Source organism: Rhipicephalus microplus, unplaced genomic scaffold (genome assembly GCF_043290135.1).
Source record: "Rhipicephalus microplus isolate Deutch F79 unplaced genomic scaffold, USDA_Rmic scaffold_456, whole genome shotgun sequence".
Classification (NCBI taxonomy): domain Eukaryota; kingdom Metazoa; phylum Arthropoda; class Arachnida; order Ixodida; family Ixodidae; genus Rhipicephalus; species Rhipicephalus microplus.
This window is the reverse complement of record NW_027465020.1, coordinates 35001-47500: the sequence shown is the minus strand read 5'-3', so window position 1 is coordinate 47500 and position 12500 is coordinate 35001. Positions and strand designations below refer to the sequence as shown.

Sequence of the window (12500 nt, the reverse complement as noted above, 5' to 3'; positions counted from 1 at the left end):
TTGCGGCATAGCACCGTGCGCAAAAACGGTGCGCATGCAAGAGGTGTCAGAGCTAGCGAACTTTTGCCACGAGCAACAGGTCACTAAAAGCCTATAGATGACGGTGTTGGAGGAAAAGAAAAATATCGAGAAAGCACTGCGGTGTGCCGTGCGTAGGGACGGGCGCGCGTGCCACATGCCGCCGAAATATGGGTGTCGGAGAAAACAGAGTGCCGCGCGTAACGAGGGGCGCGCGTGTTACAGAGAGATATGCCCAAACGCATGAAAGTGTACGCAGGTGTCCTAAGGCAGTTTTTTTTTTTTTTCCTCATTTTGATGTCGCCCCGGCTGACGTGGTTTTCGTTTTTCCGTGCCGCCCCGGCTGACGCGGTTTTCGTTTTTCCGTGCCGCCCCGGCTGACGCAGTTTTTGCGCCGCCCCGGCTGACGCGGTTTTCGCGCCGCCCCGGCTGACGCGGTTCCGACTTTGCACTTTTTGGCTCACCCCGGCTGGCGGCCCACTCACTCGATCGCCAGGTCTGTTTGCCCCGGTGGTTCCACCGCCAGGCTTAAGCGCGAACTTTTTTTGTTTGTTTTCTTTTGATTAAGCGCAAGCTTTTTTCTTTGTTTTCTTTTGATTAAGCGCGGGCTTTTTTCTTTGTTTTTTTTGCATTCGCCCCGGCAGACGCGGTTTTTGCGCCGCCCCGGCTGACGCGGTTTTTGCCGCCCCGGCTGACGCAGTTCGGACTTAGCACTTTTCGGCTGTGCCTGGCTGGCGGCCCACTCACTCGATCGCCATGTCTGTTTGCCACAGTTTTCCCGGTGGTGCCGCACCCGGGCTCGCCCCGGCTGACGCGGTTTCGTGCCGCCCCGGCAGACGCGGTTTTCGCGCCGCCCCGGCTGACGCGGTTTCGTGCCGCCCCGGCAGACGCGGTTTTTTGCCGCCCCGGCAGACGCGTTTTTTTTTTCTTTCGCCCCGGCTGACGCAGTTTTCGCGCCGCCCCGGCAGACGCGGTTTTCGCGCCGCCCCGGCAGACGCGGTTTTTTGCGCCGCCCCGGCTGACGCAGTTCGGACTTGGCACTTTTTGGCTGAGCCTGGCTGGCGGCCCACTCACTCGATCGCCATGTCTGTTTGCCACAGTTTTCCCGGTGGTGCCGCACCCGGGCTCGCCCCGGCTGACGCAGTTTTCGCGCCGCCCCGGCTGACGCGGTTTCGTGCCGCCCCGGCAGACGCGGTTTTTTGCGCCGCCCCGGCTGACGCGGTTTTTTGCCGCCCCGGCTGACGCAGTTCGGACTTGGCACTTTTCGGCTGTGCCTGGCTGGCGGCCCACTCACTCGATCGCCATGTCTGTTTGCCACAGTTTTCCCGGTGGTGCCGCACCCGGGCTCGCCCCGGCAGACGCGTTTTTTTTTTTTCTTTCGCCCCGGCTGACGCAGTTTTCGCGCCGCCCCGGCTGACGCGGTTTCGTGCCGCCCCGGCAGACGCGGTTTTTTGCGCCGCCCCGGCTGACGCGGTTTTTGCCGCCCCGGCTGACGCAGTTCGGACTTAGCACTTTTTGGCTGAGCCTGGCTGGTGGCCCACTCACTCGATCGCCATGTCTGTTAGCCACAGTTTTCCCGGTGGTGCCGCACCCGGGCTCGCCCCGGCTGACGCAGTTTTCGCGCCGCCCCGGCTGACGCGGTTTCGTGCCGCCCCGGCAGACGCGGTTTTCGCGCCGCCCCGGCTGACGCGGTTTTTGCCGCCCCGGCTGACGCAGTTCGGACTTAGCACTTTTCGGCTGTGCCTGGCTGGCGGCCCACTCACTCGATCGCCATGTCTGTTTGCCACAGTTTTCCCGGTGGTGCCGCACCCGGGCTCGCCCCGGCTGACGCAGTTTTCGCGCCGCCCCGGCTGACGCGGTTTCGTGCCGCCCCGGCAGACGCGGTTTTCGCGCCGCCCCGGCTGACGCGGTTTCGTGCCGCCCCGGCAGACGCGGTTTTTTGCCGCCCCAGCTGACGCAGTTCGGACTTAGCACTTTTTGGCTGAGCCTTGCTGGCGGCCCACTCACTCGATCGCCATGTCTGTTTGCCACAGTTTTCCCGGTGGTGCCGCACCCGGGCTCGCCCCGGCAGACGCGTTTTTTTTTTTCTTTCGCCCCGGCTGACGCAGTTTTCGCGCCGCCCCGGCAGACGCGGTTTTCGCGCCGCCCCGGCAGACGCGGTTTTTTGCGCCGCCCCGGCTGACGCGGTTTTTTGCCGCCCCGGCTGACGCAGTTCGGACTTGGCACTTTTTGGCTGAGCCTGGCTGGCGGCCCACTCACTCGATCGCCATGTCTGTTTGCCACAGTTTTCCCGGTGGTGCCGCACCCGGGCTCGCCCCGGCTGACGCAGTTTTCGCGCCGCCCCGGCAGACGCGGTTTCGTGCCGCCCCGGCAGACGCGGTTTTTTGCGCCGCCCCGGCTGACGCGGTTTTTTGCCGCCCCGGCTGACACGGTTCGGACTTTGCACTTTTCGGCTGTGCCTGGCTGGCGGCCCACTCACTCGATCGCCATGTCTGTTTGCCACAGTTTTCCCGGTGGTGCCGCACCCGGGCTCGCCCCGGCAGACGCGTTTTTTTTTTTTTTTCTTTCGCCCCGGCTGACGCAGTTTTCGCGCCGCCCCGGCTGACGCGGTTTCGTGCCGCCCCGGCAGACGCGGTTTTTTGCGCCGCCCCGGCTGACGTGGTTTTTGCCGCCCCGGCTGACGCAGTTCGGACTTTGCACTTTTTGGCTGAGCCTGGCTGGCGGCCCACTCACTCGATCGCCATGTCTGTTTGCCACAGTTTTCCCGGTGGTGCCGCACCCGGGCTCGCCCCGGCAGACGCGTTTTTTTTTTTTCCTTCGCCCCGGCAGACGTGGTTCCCCCCCCCCCCTCCGTCTTTCTTTTTGTTTTTTTTTTTCGCCGCGGCTGAAGTGGATTTTTCGGTGCCTCGACGCCCCGGTAGTCGCGGTTTTTCCGTTTCCGCACGGCCCCGGCTGACGCTGCTCGGTCACAGTCGCCTTTTGTGGTGATTGCAGACTTCTTGAGCGCGGGTGTTTTTTTTTTTTGTTGTTGTTGTTGTTTTATTACGCATTCGCTCCAGCAGACGCTGTTTAGACTTTTTGTTTCCTCTTTTATCCTGCGACGAGGTGACGAGGTTTATTCGGTGCCCCGCCGCCCCGGCTGAAGTGATTTTTCCTGTCCCGTGCCGCCCCGGCTGACGCGGTTGGGACTTCGCGTTTGTTCGGCCGCCACGGGTTTTGGCGCACTCGCTCGGTTGCTTGTTGTTGCCACTTGTTGCGAACCCAGGTTTCTTGAGCGAGCGCGGGCGTTTTTTCTTCCTTTCTTTCTTTGTTCTATGTGTTAGCGAATCGGCCTTTAATATCACACGAGGACTCACAACCAACAATTTTCAGTTTGAAGTGTAAAAAATCTGCAGGTGTTGACGTAACTGACTTGCCCCGTACCCTTGAGTACATCCATGAAGTTCTCGTAGTACTACTAAATCGCATTATTCCAAGTGGAGAAATTCCCATAAACTTGCAAACCTCTACACGAAAATCGGTGCGCGTGATAAAGTTGAAAATTATCGTCCGATATCAAATGTGCCTTCTATAACACAAATTCTAGGAAAAAAAAAAAAAAAAACACTTGTTCGCCGTTTTCTGCGCCGTGACTGGCAGCACTCCGGCGAAGCGAAACGGGGTCGATTCGAGCACGATATCGGCGTCTTTCGACGTGCTCGCCGGCGACCGTCGCACGAGTACGTCGCACGAGCGCGTCTGCCGGGGCGCCGTTTGCGAAGCCGACGCAAAAGTGGGAACCGCCGCTCGGATGATCGCCGCTTTCGGCAGAGTGAGTGTTGGCACTCCGGGGAAGCGAAACAGCGTGAATGCGCCCACGAAATCGGCGTATTTTGAAGTGCCCGCCGGCGACCGTCGCACGAGTACGGTAAACCGCGTCAGCCGGGGCGTAGTTCGGGACGCCGACGAAAAAGTGGGAAGCGCAACTCGGATCTTCGCCGTTTTTGCAGGAGTGAGTGGCGGCCCTCCTGCGAGACCAAGAAGCATCGATTCGTGCACGAATTCGGCGCCTTTCGACGTGATCGCCGGCGACCGTCGCTCGAGTAGGGCAAACCGCGTCTGCCGGGGCGGGCTTCGGGACGCCGATGCGAAAGTGGGAAACGCTGCTCGGATGTTCGCCGTTTTTGGCCGAGTGAGTGCTGGCACACGGGCGAAGCCAAACGGGGCCGATTACGGCACGATATCGGCGTCTTTCGACGTGCCCGCCGGCGACCGTCGCACGAGTACGGTAAACCGCGTCAGCCCGGGCGGAGTTCGGGACGCCGATGCGAAAGTGGAGAACGCCGCTCGGATCTTCGCCGTTTTTGGAGGAGTGAGTGGCGGCACTCCGGAGAAGCCAGGGAGCGCCAATTAGCGCACGATATCGGCGTCTTTCGACGCGCTCGCCGGCGACCGTCGCACGAGTAGGGCAAACCGCGTCTGCCGGGGCGGGGTTTACGACGCCGACGCAAAAGTGGGAACCGCCGCTCGGATGTTGGCCGTTTTTGGCAGAGTGAGTGCTGGCACTCCGGCGACGCGAAAGAGCGCGAATGCGCCCACGAAAGTGGCGTATTTGGACGTGCGTGACGGCGACCGCTGCAGGAGTACGAAAAACCACGTCAGCCGGGGCGAGCGACACACGGCGGTCTGGGTGCTTATCGCTGCTATTATAGGGGCACCCCGGCAGACGCAGAAAAAAAAAAAAAAATTTTCGACCTTCTTTTTTGCTGGTCGAGCTCGGGTAACCCAGGTCGCAATGGGAGCCGCGCACGAAAGCGGCGTCGCGAGACGCGTTCGCGGTCGCTAGTCGCACGAGCTCGGCAACCGCGTCAGCCGGCGCGGAGTTCGGGATGCCGACGGCTAAGTGGGTACCGCTGCTCGGATGTTCGCCGTTTTTGGCCGAGTGAGTGCTGGCACTCCGGTGAAGCCAAGGAGCGCCAATTCGTGCACGATATCGGCGTCTTTCGACGTGCCCGCCGGCCACCGCCGCACGAGTACGGCAAACCGCGTCTGCCGGGGCGGGGTTCGCGACGCGTACGCAATAGTGGGAACCGTCGCTCGGATGTTCGTCGTCTTTGGCCGAGCGAGTGCTGGCACTCCGGCGAAGCGAAACGGGGCCGATTCGGGCACGATATCGGCGTATTTCGACGTGCTCGCCGGCGACCGTCGCACGAGTACGGCAAAGCGCGTCTGCCGGGGCGAGGTTTGCGACGCCGACGAAAAAGTGGGAAGCGCCGCTCGGATCTTCGCCGTTTTTGCAGGAGTGAGTGGCGGCCCTCCTGCGAGACCAAGAAGCATCGACTCGCGCACGATATCGGTGTCTTTCGACGTGCCCGCCGGCCACCGCCGCACGAGTACGGCAAACCGCGTATGCCGGGGCGGGGTTGGCGACGCCGACGCAAAAGTGGGAACCGCCACTAGGATGTTCGCCGTTTTTGGCAGAGTGAGTGCTGGCACTCCGGCGAAGCGAAAGAGCGCGAATGCGCCCACGAAAGTGGCGTGTTTGGACGTGCTTGACGACGACCACCGCAGGAAAACGAAAAACCACGTCAGCCGGGGCGAGCGACCCATGGCGGTCTGGGTGCTTATCGCTGCTATTATAGGGGCACCCCGGCAGACGCAAAAAAAAAAAAAAAAATTTTTTTCGACATTCTTTTTTGCTCGTCGACCTCGGGTGACCCAGGTCGCAGTGGGAGCCGCGCACGAAAGCGGCGTCGCGAGACGGCTTCGCGGTCGCTAGTCGCACGAGCTCGGCAACCGCGTCTGCCGGGGCGGAGTTCGGGACGCCGACGGCTAAGTGGGAACCGCCGCTCGGATGTTCGCCGTTTGTGGCCGAGTGAGTGCTGGCACTCCGGCGAAGCCAAACGGGGCCGATTCCGGCACGATATCGGCGTCTTTCTACGTGCTCGCCGGCGACCGTCGCACGAGTACGGCAAAGTGCGTCTGCCGGGGCGGGGTTTGCGACGCGTACGCAATAGTGAGAACCGTCGCTCGGATGTTCGTCGTCTTTCGCCGAGCCAGTGCTGGCAATCCGGCGAAGCCGAACGGAGCCGATTCGGGCACGATATCGGCGTCTTTCCACGTGCTCGCCGGCGACCGTCGCACGAGTACGGTAAACCGCGTCAGCCGGGGCGGAGTTCGGGACGCCGATGCGAAAGTGGGAAGCGCCGCTCGGATCTTCGCCGTTTTTGGAGGAGTCAGTGGCGGCACTCCGGTGAAGCCAAGGTGCGCCAATTCGCGCACGATATCGGCGTCTTTCGACGTGCCCGCCGGCCACCGTCGCACGAGTACGGCAAACCTCGTCTGCCGGGGCGGGGTTTGCGACGCCGACGCAAAAGTGGGAACCGCCGCTCGGATGTTCGCCGTTTTTGGCAGAGTGAGTGCTGGCACTCCGGCGAAGCGAAAGAGCGCGAATGCGCCCACGAAAGTGGCGTGTTTGGACGTGCTTGACGACGACCACCGCAGGAAAACGAAAAACCACGTCAGCCGGGGCGAGCGACCCATGGCGGTCTGGGTGCTTATCGCTGCTATTATAGGGGCACCCCGGCAGACGCAAAAAAAAAAAAAATTTTTTTCGACATTCTTTTTTGCTCGTCGACCTCGGGTGACCCAGGTCGCAGTGGGAGCCGCGCACGAAAGCGGCGTCGCGAGACGGCTTCGCGGTCGCTAGTCGCACGAGCTCGGCAACCGCGTCTGCCGGGGCGGAGTTCGGGACGCCGACGGCTAAGTGGGAACCGCCGCTCGGATGTTCGCCGTTTGTGGCCGAGTGAGTGCTGGCACTCCGGCGAAGCCAAACGGGGCCGATTCCGGCACGATATCGGCGTCTTTCTACGTGCTCGCCGGCGACCGTCGCACGAGTACGGCAAAGTGCGTCTGCCGGGGCGGGGTTTGCGACGCGTACGCAATAGTGAGAACCGTCGCTCGGATGTTCGTCGTCTTTCGCCGAGCCAGTGCTGGCACTCCGGCGAAGCCGAACGGAGCCGATTCGGGCACGATATCGGCGTCTTTCCACGTGCTCGCCGGCGACCGTCGCACGAGTACGGTAAACCGCGTCAGCCGGGGCGGAGTTCGGGACGCCGATGCGAAAGTGGGAAGCGCCGCTCGGATCTTCGCCGTTTTTGGAGGAGTCAGTGGCGGCACTCCGGTGAAGCCAAGGTGCGCCAATTCGCGCACGATATCGGCGTCTTTCGACGTGCCCGCCGGCCACCGTCGCACGAGTACGGCAAACCTCGTCTGCCGGGGCGGGGTTTGCGACGCCGACGCAAAAGTGGGAACCGCCGCTCGGATGTTCGCCGTTTTTGGCAGAGTGAGTGCTGGCACTCCGGCGAAGCGAAAGAGCGTGAATGCGCCCACGAAAGTAGCGTATTTGGACGTGCTTGACGGCGACCGCCGCAGGAGTACGAAAAACCACGTCAGCCGGGGCGAGCGACCCACGGCGGTCTGGGTGCTTATCGCTGCTATTATAGGGGCACCCCGGCAGACGCAGAAAGAAAAAAAAAAATGGGGACATGGCGTGCGTCACCGTGCGGCTTCGCAGCGTTGCCGAAGTCGCCGAGCCCTTCGACTGAGCCGAACGGCGGACAGGGAACGTTGGTCGGCCGTTCTAACCTGTCGGTGCCACGCCGAGACGTCGTTAAGGAAAACCGCGTCGTGGGCCTCTACGACGCCGTCGAGTCGTTGTACGTTTGGTGTCCAGCGTGTCGGCGGCGAGTAGCGGACACGTCGTTCACGACTTCGGTCTTTCGCAGTCGACGCGAACTTGCGGAGAGTCGTGGTGCCTCACGTTTTCGGCAGAAACCGCGGCGGAATTTTCCCGTGCGTGCGCGCACGACCTCGGTGCTGTGCCGTCAGCGTAGTGTTGCACAAACTCGTGGCCTACCCAAGGTGCGGTACGTTTGCGGCCGTATCCTCGGTGGGAATTTCGTGAGTAGGGTCGCAAATTCTACGACCTCGGCGGGTTTGAGAGCGACGTAGACTTGTGGCACGCTCAACATGCCACACGTTTCGGGGCACACCCGCGGTGAAATTTTCTCGAGTACGCTCGTATTAGGGCCCAAGGAGGTCTGGGTACTTATCGCTGCTATTATGTGGGGGTTCTCGTGAGCGGCGTACGCGAAAGCGACCGGGTGTCTGATATGCGGCGGGCTTCGGCCTCGTCAAGCGTGTCCTCGGGTCTGCTCCAGGGGAATCCACGGCAGTCGTCTGCAGCCTCATCCGCTTGATGCGTTAGGGGCTGGTTGTCGGACGGTGCCGTTTTACCACGATATCGAGGTGTGTTCCGTGTCGTCCTCGGGCGATTCAGATGCGAAAGCGCCGAAGACGCGGGCGTGACCCGTCGTCTGGCGGCTTTGCAGTCTCGGCTCCGTTGCTAGTTCCGGCCGGTCCACCGACAGTGCAGCGGGCTTGGGCAACCCGCACGGCGCGACCGAGTCGATGCAACGAAAAAGAGCGAGCATGAACGTGCTTCTTGCCGCACGGCTCCCACTCGTCTTTCGGGAAGGTTGTGCCGTAGCGAGCTCGAACGCCGTCATCTCGGAGTGCAAAATAAGCGTGTTGGGGCGCCTGAAGGTGGCCTCCGCCGCACACAGACTGCGTCCGGCCCGCCGAGGGCGAGGACGGACGCGCAGTCGAACGATTACCTGGTTGATCCTGCCAGTAATCATATGCTTGTCTCAAAGATTAAGCCATGCATGTCTAAGTACATGCCGAAATAAGGCGAAACCGCGAATGGCTCATTAAATCAGTTATGGTTCCTTAGATCGTTTCTTCCTACTTGGATAACTGTGGCAATTCTAGAGCTAATACATGCAGTGAGCCTGGAGCCCTTTGGGTAACGGGTGCTTTTATTAGACCAAGATCGATCGGGTTTCGGCCCGTATTGTGTGGTGACTCTGGATAACTTTGTGCTGATCGCATGGCCACGAGCCGGCGACGTTTCTTTCAAGTGTCTGCCTTATCAACTTTCGATGGTAGGTTACTTGCTTACCATGGTTGTTACGGGTAACGGAGAATCAGGGTTCGATTCCGGAGAGGGAGCCTGAGAAACGGCTACCACATCCAAGGAAGGCAGCAGGCGCGCAAATTACCCACTCCCGGCACGGGGAGGTAGTGACGAAAAATAACAATACGGGACTCTTTTGAGGCCCCGTAATTGAAATGAGTACACTCTAAATCCTTTAACGAGGATCAATTGGAGGGCAAGTCTGGTGCCAGCAGCCGCGGTAATTCCAGCTCCAATAGCGTATACTAAAGCTGCTGCGGTTAAAAAGCTCGTAGTTGGATCTCAGTTCCAGACGAGTAGTGCATCTACCCGATGCGACGGCTCGGACTGAACATCATGCCGGTTCTTTCTTGGTGCACTTCATTGTGTGCCTCGAGATGGCCGGTGCTTTTACTTTGAAAAAATTAGAGTGCTCAACGCAGGCGAGTCGCCTGAATAAACTTGCATGGAATAATAGAACAAGACCTCGTTTCTGTTCTGTTGGTTTTTGGAATACGAGGTAATGATTAAGAGGGACGGACGGGGGCATTCGTATTGCGGCGCTAGAGGTGAAATTCTTGGACCGTCGCAAGACGAACTACTGCGAAAGCATTTGCCAAGAATGTTTTCATTGATCAAGAACGAAAGTCAGAGGTTCGAAGGCGATCAGATACCGCCCTAGTTCTGACCATAAACGATGCCAACCAGCGATCCGCCTGAGTTACTCAAATGACTCGGCGGGCAGCTTCCGGGAAACCAAAGTATTTGGGTTCCGGGGGAAGTATGGTTGCAAAGCTGAAACTTAAAGGAATTGACGGAAGGGCACCACCAGGAGTGGAGCCTGCGGCTTAATTTGACTCAACACGGGAAAACTTACCCGGCCCGGACACTGGGAGGATTGACAGATTGAGAGCTCTTTCTTGATTCGGTGGATGGTGGTGCATGGCCGTTCTTAGTTGGTGGAGCGATTTGTCTGGTTAATTCCGATAACGAACGAGACTCTAGCCTATTAAATAGGTGCGGGGTTCCCAGCACCTTACAACCTTCTTAGAGGGACAAGCGGCTCCTAGCCGCACGAAACAGAGCAATAACAGGTCTGTGATGCCCTTAGATGTCCGGGGCCGCACGCGCGCTACACTGAAGGAAGCAGCGTGTCTTTATCCCTGTCTGAAAAGACTGGGTAACCCGTGGAACTTCTTTCGTGATTGGGATAGGGGCTTGCAATTGTTCCCCTTGAACGAGGAATTCCCAGTAAGCGCGAGTCATAAGCTCGCGTTGATTACGTCCCTGCCCTTTGTACACACCGCCCGTCGCTACTACCGATTGAATGATTTAGTGAGGTCTTCGGACCGATGTCCGGCGCGGCCTTTCGGTTGCGCCGGTCTGTTGGAAAGATGACCAAACTTGATCATTTAGAGGAAGTAAAAGTCGTAACAAGGTTTCCGTAGGTGAACCTGCGGAAGGATCATTAACGGATTGTGAAGGGTGAGCGCCTCAGCTGCGTCTGCGCCCGACACTTTCTGCCGCTGACCCCGTTTGGACGCGGGGTCGGCTTTTCCCCACGGGGCTGCCTGAATGTGGAGCGGCACCCCGTGACAAATTGTTGCGCCCAGCGGACGCCAACACCGCGACCTTGGACGGTCGGCCAGGTGGCGGACGCGGGTACAAACGGCGCAACGCACTCATAGGTCGGCTTTCGACCCGCCACTGCACCGTGGCTCGAAGCGCTCGAAATGCGCGACCCGACCGCTGCGGGACCGCCTAGTACTGTAAACAGGAGCGGCGGAGCGCGAACGGCGAGTCGTGGTTACGTCGGTAGAAGGCGAGGCTGCGCGTTCCCGAAACGCCAGCCGAGTGCCCTCCCGACCGTTCGAGCGTGCAAGAACGAGACCCGACAATCGCGCGGCGACTGCCAAGTACGAGAGGAACGGCACAAGCGTCGGCGGTCGGTCAAGGAACTGGCGATGTGACGGGTCCGCTGTGCACCAGTGCATACCGTCCCGCCGTCCGCGGCAAGCGCCTCCGCGTCCTCGGGTGACGGAGGCTGCCGGTCGGTTCTTGCAGGCGAGGGATCTCGCTGGCACCGGTTCGCGTTGACGCGCGGCCGGTCATGGCACGGCGATGCGACGGCCGAGGTGCGCAGTACTCGATGGAGGAACCGCACGCTCCGATGACCGTCCCGCCCTCCGCGGCGTATGCGTACCGACCGTAATGGTTGCAGCAGCGCCGGCCGGCTTTTGAATTCGCCACACGAAACACGGTGCGAGATCGCGGTTAGGGGAGCGTCGACGTTGCCAGGCGTTTTGCTTGCTGCCGAGGGAAAGGCGGCACGGCCACGTCGCGCTCGTCGCGATTAGCGGGTCTGCGCGCTTTGGGAAGGTGCCGCAACGACTTGCCGAAAGAGGAAGCACGGAAGAACGAGGGACTTGGACGTCCCGACAATTGAACGCACTTGCGGCCAGGCCCTTGCTGGCTTCGTTCTTCCGCCTCGAGTAGGCTCGTACGCGGCTCCGGCGCCGAAAGTGGTCCTTGGCACCGACTTCGGTGGACGTGGGAAGTGCCGCGCAAGTACGGCGCGCCTGGCTCCACCTGTTGGCTAAAGTAGGCAGCCGGATCGGCATTTTGGTGTGCGGTGGCAAACCGTGGATGCGAAAAAAGCTTGTGCGATTTCGTGGAACAAAAAGCGGGGGTCCCCCTTTTTATGCGGAGGAGACCGACCCGCCCGCCGTGGTGAACCGCGACGCCACGGTAAAAACGGGAGAGGCTTGTCGATGGGACCGTGCATCCCGCGCTCCACGGAGGCCGGGAGGCGGCCGCCCGAGGAAATGTGTAGCCGTCGAGGCCCGCATCTGCGTGCACTCTTATCCAAATGGGTGTACCGCAGGCATTTTCTGGTTAGGCGGGCCAATGAGAGCGAGCACACAACGATACCTACGGGTCCGGCTTGGAGAACCGGCTTCGACGCCTCCCGAGTATTTATAGAGGGGTGGACCACGAAAGCACTCGCAAGTAGCGGAAGCGAAACGCCGTCCGAAACACACCGTTTGCTCGATTTGCGGCAGCCGAAAAAGGCGCGGCAGAGTTTTGGAGTCCAAGCGTGCGCTGAAAAGCGCCCTTCTTGGCCACTGTTTGGCCGAGTGCCAGAAACGTTTGGTTTTGACTGTACGGAATTGAACAAACACTTTTTCACGACTCTAAGCGGTGGATCACTCGGTTCTCGGGTCGATGAAGAACGCAGCCAGCTGCGAGACTTGGTGTGAATTGCAGGACACACTGAGCACTGATTCTTTGAACGCACATTGCGGCCTTGGGTCTTCCCTTGGCTTCGTCTGTCTGAGGGTCGGATCACATATCAAGAGAGCCTTCGGCGCACAAGGGAACGTGAGCCGTCGACTCGTTTTGACCGCGTCGGCAACACGGACAGCACGCTGAACACCTCACAGCGAGCGCCAACAGCGGCCACTCAAGGGCGAGACGGTGGCGA

General features: G+C 60.4%; 2 non-coding genes across 2 annotated transcripts; both read left to right on the top strand.

Moving 5' to 3' along the window:
* The first annotated feature begins 8672 nt into the window (after nt 1–8672).
* LOC142794566 (small subunit ribosomal RNA) lies at nt 8673–10487 on the top strand. The gene has a single exon (XR_012892450.1). It is a non-coding gene; the product is annotated as a small subunit ribosomal RNA (ribosomal RNA).
* A 1719-nt stretch (nt 10488–12206) lies between these two features.
* On the top strand, nt 12207–12359 carry LOC142794572 (5.8S ribosomal RNA). Its single transcript, XR_012892456.1, has one exon. It is a non-coding gene; the product is annotated as a 5.8S ribosomal RNA (ribosomal RNA).
* Nucleotides 12360–12500: the final 141 nt, after the last annotated feature.